This window comes from Mauremys reevesii, linkage group 3 (assembly GCF_016161935.1).
Source record: "Mauremys reevesii isolate NIE-2019 linkage group 3, ASM1616193v1, whole genome shotgun sequence".
Taxonomy (NCBI): domain Eukaryota; kingdom Metazoa; phylum Chordata; order Testudines; family Geoemydidae; genus Mauremys; species Mauremys reevesii.
In genome coordinates, this window is record NC_052625.1 from 73,329,295 (window position 1) to 73,339,754 (window position 10,460).

Here is a 10,460-nt window from a genome sequence, read left to right on the forward strand (position 1 = left end):
ACAGTCAATAAGTTTGGATGGCATAAGGCCAACAGGGACAAACGGCCCCACAGACAGTCCTCCTCCGACACCCCAATAGAGATTTCAGAAGGTCTCATACCTCTATTGTGGCTCCATGGGGTTTGAAGGGGAACGATCTGCAGCAGTTGCCACTGTCTCAGCAGGCGTTGCCATCCAGGACGAGCCCCCAAATTGTCAGAGAAAAACAGAGTTCTCACTCTCAGGTTGAGTGCATCAAGTCAGATACACTTTATTTTCTCCAGCAATTGCATGGAGGGAGAGAGCTAAACAGGTCTCTGTACAGATAAACAATTACAGCAAGCATTTATACCTTTTGTTACATACAATAATGAGCAGCAGCTGCATTTTGTTTATACGTAGGTCTTCCTGATATCTTATTTTTCTCACTTCTATTTAGATTATAGTCTACATTCCATACTTATCTAACACAAGGTCGCAACACTTCTCATACAGTTCTTTTCCACTTGCCTCACACAATCCTCACGTCTACAAATCTCGCGTTATTAGGGTTACAGCTAGCCTGACTCTTGCTCACAGAGGGGACCGTTTGCATTGAAATCCCCTTCAAATCCCTGTCAGTTCTTGCTCTACTTCCACAACCTTAATGCTCCATTAATGTAATTTTTCATTTCTTGTAATAGGAAGTTTGTTATAGAGTACAGTAGAACCTCAGAGTTATGAACACCTCGGGAATGGAGATTGTTTATTATTCTGAAATGTTCATAACTCTGAAGAAAACATTATGGTTGTTCTTTCAAAATTTTACAGCTGTACAATGACTTAATACAGCTTTGAAACTTTACTATGCAGAAGAAAAATGCTGCTTTTAACCATCGTAATTTAAATGAAACAAGCACAGAAACAGTTTCCTTACCCTGTCAAATCTCTTTTAAAATTCCCTGTATATTTTTAGTAGTTTAGCACAGTACTGTACTGTACTTGCTTTTTTGTTTGTCTCTGCTGCTGCATGATTGCACACTTCCAGTTCCAAATGAGGTGCGTGGTTGACTGATCAGTTCTTAACTCTGGTGTTCGTAACGCTGAGGTTCTACTGGGTAGGATTCAAAAATGTAATACACTGTTTATTTTCTTGAATTTCTGATAATTATTGCCTTTAAACTTCCATTCCTGAATCACTCACCAGTCTCTTGGAAAACCAATATGTAGCCAAAACCCCTCAGTTCAGGAGCCGGCTTCGTTAAACAAACATAAGACTTAGCTCGCTGCAGCAGCCAACCTGCTGAATTGGATGTAGTGTTCTCCCAAGGGTGAAATGTTTGGTTGGCCCAAATTACTTACCATAACTCAGTGACCTACTTTTATACTACAATGTTCAGTCAACTATAAAATACAACCTATCAGGTTATCTCCAGGAAATTCTTTTGCTTGATTATGTAGTTTTCTACTCTTTTTCTTCAGAGGTAGAGTTCTAGTTACCTTCACATTTAAGGGCCAAATTGTACACTCAAGGGAAAAATCTACAAGAGGATTGGGAAACTGAATCATCCCGTAAGCAGAAATGTGGAGTAGGGCCCCAGCCTCCTTCTACACCTTGGGGGCGAAGGATTGTAGACTGCCCAATGCAGAGATGTTCTCAGATTTTGGAGGAAATCCAGCAGATCTTTGATCATCTGCAGAGACTCGATATCTTGTGCTGAGTCCCACTATTCCTCAGGTCCCCATTCCTACAGCAGGATGGCTTTCTCAGGAGCCAGGCCCTAACTGCTTCTCTGCCTTTGTTTATTTTCCAGCCCCCATTGAGAGAGTGGAGTGAGAGACTGAATAAGCTGGTGCTGTTTTTGTCAGCATTAGCTAATGTGAGCAAACTCCTGTGGATTTGGAGGGGAATCACTTGGCATTGCTCAGACATGCCCTCTCCTATCACTCCCAAACCATTGGCTACCAAATAACCAGAGAACAAGCCCTTAGACTCGCCAGTTCTTTGGGGGAGGAAGAAATGATGTTTCATTTACTCAACTCACCCCCTCCAACAAAATTTGGGACAAATGATATATTTCTGCTCCTGACAGTTTCAGAGTAGCAGCCGTGTTAGTCTGTATCCGCAAAAATAACAGGCGTACTTGTGGCACCTTAGAGGCTAACAAATTTATTTGAACATAAGCTTTCGTGGGCTAGTGGACTGTAGCCCACGAAAGCTTATGCTCAAATAAATTTGTTAGTCTCTAAGGTGCCACAAGTACTCCTGTTCTTATTTCTGCTCCCTACCATTCTCTGCACTGGAAAAATGTAAAGGACTATTTGGGTGGCTCTTAGGAGAGTACATTACTCCATGCTGAGTAAGCACCTTCTTGCCTTTTCAGGACCTTTTCTAATTGTGCTGAGCTAGCTGTGTGTATTACTGTTAATTGTCATTTTTTTCTCTCTTTTGTATGACAATCTGGTGTGATGGGCATATATTAAAAAACTGCTTTATTTCAGTGTTTGTTTCACTGTCCAGCTCCAAAAGCTGAATTTGTAGCTAATGGGGGGACCCTCTCTGAGAATGCCGTGTGCACCTGTCCTCAAGAGTGCATAGTAAGAAATGGGGATGGTCAACAGAAGTGCCTCAGCTCAGTTAATCTCCAAGATCCCAAACCAAAGCTTGCACTCTAATTTTTATTGGTGGATTTCTTGGCTCTCAGAGACATCATTATTCTTTGTTGCGCCGCAGGCCTATTTGAAGGAGAACAGAGAGAAGCACTCAGTGAGAATTTACTGCCATAGCAGAATAAAGGGGCATTTATAAGATTTAACTAATGGTTTTGCTTAACTGTTAATATACTTTACAGTTAGAAATATTAATATTGAAATCAATGGGGTTATGTTGGTGTACTGAGAGCAGCATTAGGCCTATTATTGTTCTCTATTTTAATGATAGATTTTTTTCTTTACTATAAAGCAGGGGTGCTGGAACAATTTGTATAGTGGGGGTGCTGAGAGCCACTGAACTCAATAGGAGTTCACAGAATAGGAGTACTTGTGGCACCTTAGAGACTAACAAATTTATTGTAGCATAAGCTTTCGTAAATAAATTTACAATAAATTTGTTAGTCTCTAAGGTGCCACAAGTACTCCTATTCTTTTTGCAGATACAGACTAACACGGCTACTACTCAGAACCCAACTGTAAACCTTGTATATCAGGGGTCCCCAACGCGGTGCCCGCGGGCGCATCTAAATGAGCCCGTGTCCTGGCCAGCGGTGGAGCATCCGCTGTAATGCCACCGAATGTCTGTGGCATTTCAGCGGTGACGCCTCTTGATGATGCTGCTTGCCGCCGACAAGTAACGTCATTGAGAGGTGTCGCCGCAGAAATTCGGCGGCATTTCGGCAGATGCTCCGCCGCCGCCATGGTCCTTTGTCTGGCGCCTGCCAGACAAAAAGGTTGGGGACCACTGCTGTATATAATGGAAACCACTTTAAGCTGGGGGTGCAGTAGCACCCCTAGTTCCAGCACCTATGCTAAAAAGTCATTGTTTATTATTTAACGAGGATTGCCTTGGGCTGCTTTAGTCATCTTCACTCTGAATACAAGAACATAATCATGTTAACTACAGCTTCAGGTACAATTTACTTAAAATTATCTTTGTCGTGTTTTCTATTATAAAGTAAAATATGAAGGAGAAGAGTTTTTCTTGCTCCTGTTTCGATGTGATCGAACACTTAAGTCAAAGTGACGGATGAAATGAGATGATGTTTAAATAAATAAACACTTCTAACTGAAAACCTGGAGAACCACCCTTCAGTGGGAGTTTTGCCTGGGGTAAGGAATGATAAAAAGGTCCTAGCAAAATACAAGAATTGGATTTTAATATTGTTATGCTTCTAAGAAGCACATGGGATTTTTTTCAGGGGAAAAGGCAATACGCCGTGTTTACTGAAGATACAAAAATTGGCATATGCATTCAGTCACACAGACACACACACTCCACTAGTCAATGTTATAGTTACCAGTCCAGAGTCTGGATCAATCTAGCGATCAGCTAAGTTGATCACGGGGTAGGTAGGAGCCGGGTTCTGTTGGTCACGGCACGATGCTCCGGTGACGTCTTGGCAGGACGAAAGAGCTTTGCACATTATGCTGTAATTAATTATTGTTTGACGAATGCTTGTTTTTTTTAATTTTTAATTTTGTTTTTTTAATTAAGTTTTTTAGGGAGTTATTTTATGTTGGTTTTGATTACAGCTATTTTGTTCTCATTGATAGGTGCCTGTTTTATTTTTAGAATCATTAATTTGCCCTCCTCTGACATTTCAATAGGGGCGTGTTGCAGCATCCTGGAGCCCTTGTGTCTGCTTTCGGTTCCTTCCTAGAACATCTGGTTCGGTGATGGCCTTCACACTTATCTTCTAACACACACATTCCTTATTCACACACAAAACAGAACTGATTTACACAGAACATTTTGAACAGAAACATCAAATTGCAATGCAAAACAAAAACAACCATGGCATTCTTTTACTTATGTAAATTTTAAATTATACAAAATACAAACACAAAATCCTACTATTACAATATTACCAGCATAATTCTCACTTACACTAAGGCCTCTTTATTCTGCAAAAGTGATACAAAGGAGCCTTAGTATAAATGTGACTAATGTCTCTCAAATTCAAGCATAATGTTTGTTTTATTTTATTAATTTACATGCTAGGACTATAGGGGTCTGTTTTTCTCCTTCAATTTTTCATGAGATTGCAAACAATTAAAGCCACTGCCCAAAGCAGATGGTGGTGTAGCTGGTGATGTCATCCCCACAGTTCTCAGGGCAGCCAACTGAAGGGAGGGATAAATGAGAGAGGGAGGCAGAGGGGGAATGTTCCATCATTCCATGCCCCAATTTTACAACTATCTACATGAATATAAGAATTGAAACACCCTGTTCTGCAGTAGGCTTTGATAATGTCATCAAACCTTCCATGAGAATCAGATCAAGAAAGCTGTCAACTTTGGACTGGGGTCTTGGGAGGAAAAAAAAATCAGTTTTCTTTAAAATTATATTTGTTTTAGAGATGGACCTACACCAAAACTGTGGAACTGAATATTTCCAGGTTTAGGGGTGTTCATAATCTTAACCTGGATACATATCTGACTTTTAAAAATATCCCCTCTTGTTTCAATTGGTTAAATGGAGCTCTGATCCCAACACCAAACTTTCACAATTTGCAAAATTTGTATCCAGATGTTGTCTCTTGAGCCCATATCTAATTAATTTGTAATTTTAATAATGATACATGCATTTTCTGTTAATGGCTTATGTTCATAAACAGCATTTGTGTGTGTGTGTATGTGTTTAAATATAAAGCATTCTTTTTTTACCTTTAAGAATTAAAAATGAATCCTAAACTATCAGAATCTTACAGACCATGATATTTTTTAGTTTCTCTCTAGCTTTATCTCCTGCCACTTATGGGGATATAACGAGGAGCATTTTATTTATTTTGTTGCATCTTATATCATAGATTCCAAAATAGTTATTTCCCGGAGGAGGGTTGGAATGTACACTGCTGTACCTGACAGCTAATTAAAATTCAGTGTTGTTTGTTCTTGCTTAAAGTAGTAGAGAATAGCTTCTAGGAAACACCACAGAGAATAATGTTCTGAAGATTTCAAATTATTTTGAAAGATAAAATTCCCATAGCTCTATCCCCGAAAGAGCTGAGACAGAATTCAGATGCATTTCTACCACCTGCACATTTTTCCATCTTTAGAGTGAGTGTTTCTGCTGTCTTATAAATTAAAAGAATGACTATGATTATCGAAGAGAGTTGTTTCTTTATTTCCCTAGAATGTTATTTATTGAACTCTACAGTATAAGAGCTGAAGGCACACCTCTTTTCTGATAGCATTTTAACCCACAGGCCGAATGCACCCTCAGTGTAACTCCAGTCACTATAATAGAGTTACAGTAGGAATCAGCTGATAGTGTCATACAGGCCATAGAAAAGCACAGATAACAGGTTTTGCTGTTGTATTATGAGCAATGTAAAATCATAATTTAGCCAGTCAATATCTACCTCTTCCTTCCTTTCTCTCTCGCTCACACACGCACGCACGCACGCACAAATGCAAGAACCAGTATAAAAATAAGTAAGCATAAAGCTATACTAATTAGTTCTCCAGATGTCAATCCTTGCTTTAGAAAACTGCACAAGAGCTTATGTGCTACTGAAATCAAAATTATTCAGAACAAAACCCTTTTTCATGATGCCCATCTGCCATCATGCACATTTCACTTTTCATATGGTAAGTAAGATTTTAAAGTAATTCTTTTAATCATTGCAAGATGATTTTCTACAAAGATTCTCATGCTTGCAACTAAGACTGACAACTGGAAGTGTAAAAAAGAACGAAAGGAAAAAAAAAAGGCAAACCCCAGGAGGAGCCCAATCCTCAATTTGCAAGGCAGTATGTTCATTTTCATTGTGAGGAGGAATATTCAGCAGATTCATTCACAGACCCTTGGCTTGCCCAATTCCCCATCTCCTCTGTAAAGGGCCATAGGAATGTATGGAGAGCATCTCTGCAGCCTGGAGGGAGGGGTCAGTGTCTGTGTCCTGCTGTGTGGGGTCTCTGTCATTGCTGCTCCCTATGCAACTGAGACATGCAGTTTTTAAACTGGCTTTCCACAGGCTGCTTCCAGATGTGTCATGCTAGGGTCTCCCTAGATTCAGGTTTATCTTTATCTAGATAAATATGTCTAATCTTAGTACCTTCATGGTTTTAGGGGCTTGACTTTCAGAGGATCTGAGCAGCCACAGCTCTTAATGACACCAGTGAGTTGTAAATGTTCAGTATTAAAACTGGGCAAATAATTGTTTTTTTGTTTTGTTTTGTTTTTGTTTCAGTGGCAGTTCTGAAATACTGAAAAAAAATCAGCTTGGGTTGAGTCAAAACTGAATTTTTTTAGTGAATCAGAAAAGTCTATTTTGGGTCTCCTCCAAAGCAGAGATTCAAACCCGAGTCTTAACACTGGACTAATAGTTATAAAGTCTCTCTCTCTCTCCTCCTCCCCCGCCCATAGGAGCACCGCCTCCTTTGTTTCTTTTTCCACTGTTTGTGGATGGCTGAAACTATTCATGGCACATTTGTGATTGTGAATAGTTTCGAGTTGGCTTAAACTGCATTTTTTACTGAATAAACTCTTTGAAAAATTTCACACAAATTTATTCAGTATCTCTGAAAATCAGCACCTTAGTATACCCAAGTCACAATTTAAAAGAGTGACTGCCTCAGTCTAGGCACCAAAATACATGTTGAAGTTCCCAGATAAGTAACCTGTTTTTTTCTTCAGAGGTGCAGTCAGTGGGTGTGTCAGGTTAGCAGGACATCTGGAAATCATGTAACATCTACTTAGGAGCCTAAGTGTAAATTTAGGACTATAATTTTAAGCACCTAGGTTTGAAAACACTGTTTTTGGGTTCCTAGGAACCAATTAATTACAGAGCCTTTACTTTAGAACTCTGTATACAACTTTTTAAACATTTTATGGGGGGAAGAGGGGTGTTGGGTGAATTTAGTGTTTGTGAAAAATGTTGGCTTAACAGTTCTGGTAGATGATGCCTGCCTGCCCATGGAATAGGTACAGCATAAACAGTGGCAGTTCAAGCTCCCTCATGCTGTTCTGTCAACATGACACAACCCAGAAGGGGGCACAAGATGATTTGTGCCCATTCAGTCTTTGCCCAGTAAATCTGAAAACATTGTGTCATGAAAAGTGACTTGTGTTTTCCTTCAAGTGCACAAAGTAACTCCACTGGAGAACAGAACAAGCCAAAGCCCCTAAACTCTATCAGCAATGTTCAAACATAGTCCAAGAACACAATTTTGGGCCTATCACCTGATCACATAGATTTTATAAGGTAAGCAGAGTTTGCCCTGGTCTGTACTGGGGCTGAAAATCTCCCAAAGAAAATCTAGGTACTGCAGTTCCATTTCTGTGTCTGGGACTAAAAGATCAGGAAAGAAATCTGTAAAGCGGGGTTAATAATCTATCTATCTATTTTAAAACTTTAAAATCATAACCTATCTTGCTTGGGTTTCCAGATGCTGATCAGAACAAACACAATACATTTTTTCAGTCTTTCTTTGGTGCTGGTCTTTGAGAGCATTCATCCTGCTAGAAGTTAGCTTCGAATCAGGTAAAAGTCCTAGACAATCATTCAGAAACAGCCATTTTAACAGACAGCAGTGTAATTTTGCTTCTGAGTGGGAGGAAAAATTTGTTTGCAAGTCCTGCAGAGATCTAGTTCACCTAGCTGGTAATGTGGAAATAGTCAAGGTTATTGAGGAAATCATTGTATTGTTCTTGAACTATCACTGAATTAGCAGATGTATTGGAACTGTATTTTGGCTGACCAAAAGTAAAAAGGCAAATAAGAATAGAAGCTTTCCCTACTGTTGCTTAGTTTAGCGAATCTGTGACTCAGTATGTTTAGCATTGGAAGATAGTCTCCATTCTAAGTCCTAAATTCCATCAAACCTTTTGGGGGGAAATTGTTTTCCTTTTGACCAGAAATTTATCATGTGTAGTCTCTGTTTAATTCAGTGTACAGTGGAGCTTTTTTGTTAAACTCAAAGTTTAATAGTACAATTTTTATGTGATGTAGAAAAAATTGTTTTTAATTTTTGAACTTGTTTTATGCATTAATCCTTATTGAGAAATAGATCAGAGGGCTAATTCTTTTTCCAAATTGAAATGCAAAGAGTTAGTTATTAGAGGTTGAATTTTAAACACCTGATAAATCACAAGGGTTTCCATGTGTCTTACTTAATCTGAGAGGTCTAGCTAATGTTACACATTTGCATTAAAAAAATCTTTCTGTGACGATAGATGCATATTTTTAAAGTTATCACTTGGTTTGTTCGAGGTCATTCCTGGTTATATTTTGGAACTATCATGATCCCATCCTCATTTCCATTCTCACCTGCCTCTGTTCTGTAGCCAGAATCTAGTAGATCTGCCACTAAGGAAGTAGGTAATTTGGTATGATGTTATGCAAAACAAAATAAATGCATTGCCCGCAGAGTTTTTTACATTGTTGCTCATTCCAGCGTTCTTAGATTAATCACTGATTGCAGATGGTGTCCTATCCCCTCTGAGAGTGTGTATTGCCTAATCAGTCTCAGGAGTGGTGTGCTTTCACTGGGCAGGTGGGGGCAGGGAGCAGTAAGTCCCATTGTTTATGTACTGAGCAAACTCCACCCTAAGTGTAGTTGTACGGGAGTGTGTAATGTGCAACTCTGCAGATCGAGTGGCCTATTCCCTTCACCTCTCCCAGGAGAGGAATGGTGGTGGGCAGGGCCGGTGCAAGGATGTTTCGCACCCTAGGCGAAACTTCCACCTTGCGCCCTCCCCCGTCCCCGAGCCCCTGCCCTGAGCCCCCCCGCACGTCAGCTCCTCCCCTCTGCCCTGAGGCACCCCCCCGCCCCAGCTCACCCGCCTCCACCCTGGGCATGCCATCGCTGCTTCACTTCTCCTGCCTCCCAGGCTTGCAGCGCCAATCAGCTTAGGTGCCACAAGCCTGGGAGGCGGGAGAAGTGAAGCAGCCATGGCATGCTCGGGGAGGAGGCGGGGCAAGGGTGAGCTGGAGCGGGGAGTTCCCCTGCGTGCTGCCCCCTCACCCTTACTTGCTTCAGGCAGCCCTCCCCGCGCTCTCCTGCCCCAGCTCCCTCCGCCTAAATGCCGGCGGTGACCAGGGCAGCCGAAGATCCGGCCGCCGCGGTTGCTGACAAAGAAAATGCCGCCCCCCAAATCCAAGCACCCTAGGCGACCACCCAGGTCGCCTAAATGGTTGCACCGGCCCTGGTGGTGGGGAGAGAGAAGAATTCAGGAGATGCTGGTTGTGTTCCCGCCTTTCTCCTCCTCCAGCAATTAGAAAATCCCTTGTGTCAAGTTTGTTTGTGTGGGCTTGGCAAGGAGTCTGTGATTTGGCCTGTAAAAGGCAAAAATATTTATGAAGCATAAATTAAAATGACAGCATTACAATTATGGGAGAAGCTGATAGGAAGCAATGGAAGTTGTTGTTTAAATTCTGTCCTCTGGTAGCTAACTCAGATAGCTAAGGAGGCATGTCATTCTTTTAATACTATTTTGGGTCACTGAATCATTTTTCATAGCTTGTTCTATCAGGTTTCACTTTGAAATGTATCCCTTGGGTTTCAAGAAAAAGTTGTAAATACCATTTTTTTTCTGCAGAATGTACAGTATGAAGAGACTTCAGTTATTGGTGTCATAAACTATAAACCTCTTCAAAATCAAGTTCCATCTCGGCTTTTATCATCCCTCTAAGCAATTCACCATGCATTAATGTAATGGTAATTGCACTACAAACACCACTTCTACATAGGCATGTCCTCTTTAATGGAAGAGAAGAGGGGAAGCTTAATTCATCATCCATACTGGAATTTATCCTTTCTGTCATCAGAATCGGTACTTT

General features: G+C 40.7%; 1 protein-coding gene across 4 annotated transcripts in view; it reads left to right on the top strand.

The window, feature by feature from the left end:
• The window catches only part of PLD5 (phospholipase D family member 5), a 262,504-nt gene that overhangs the window by 46,007 nt on the left and 206,037 nt on the right, over positions 1–10,460 (top strand). The gene's annotated exons all lie outside the window — the stretch shown is intronic.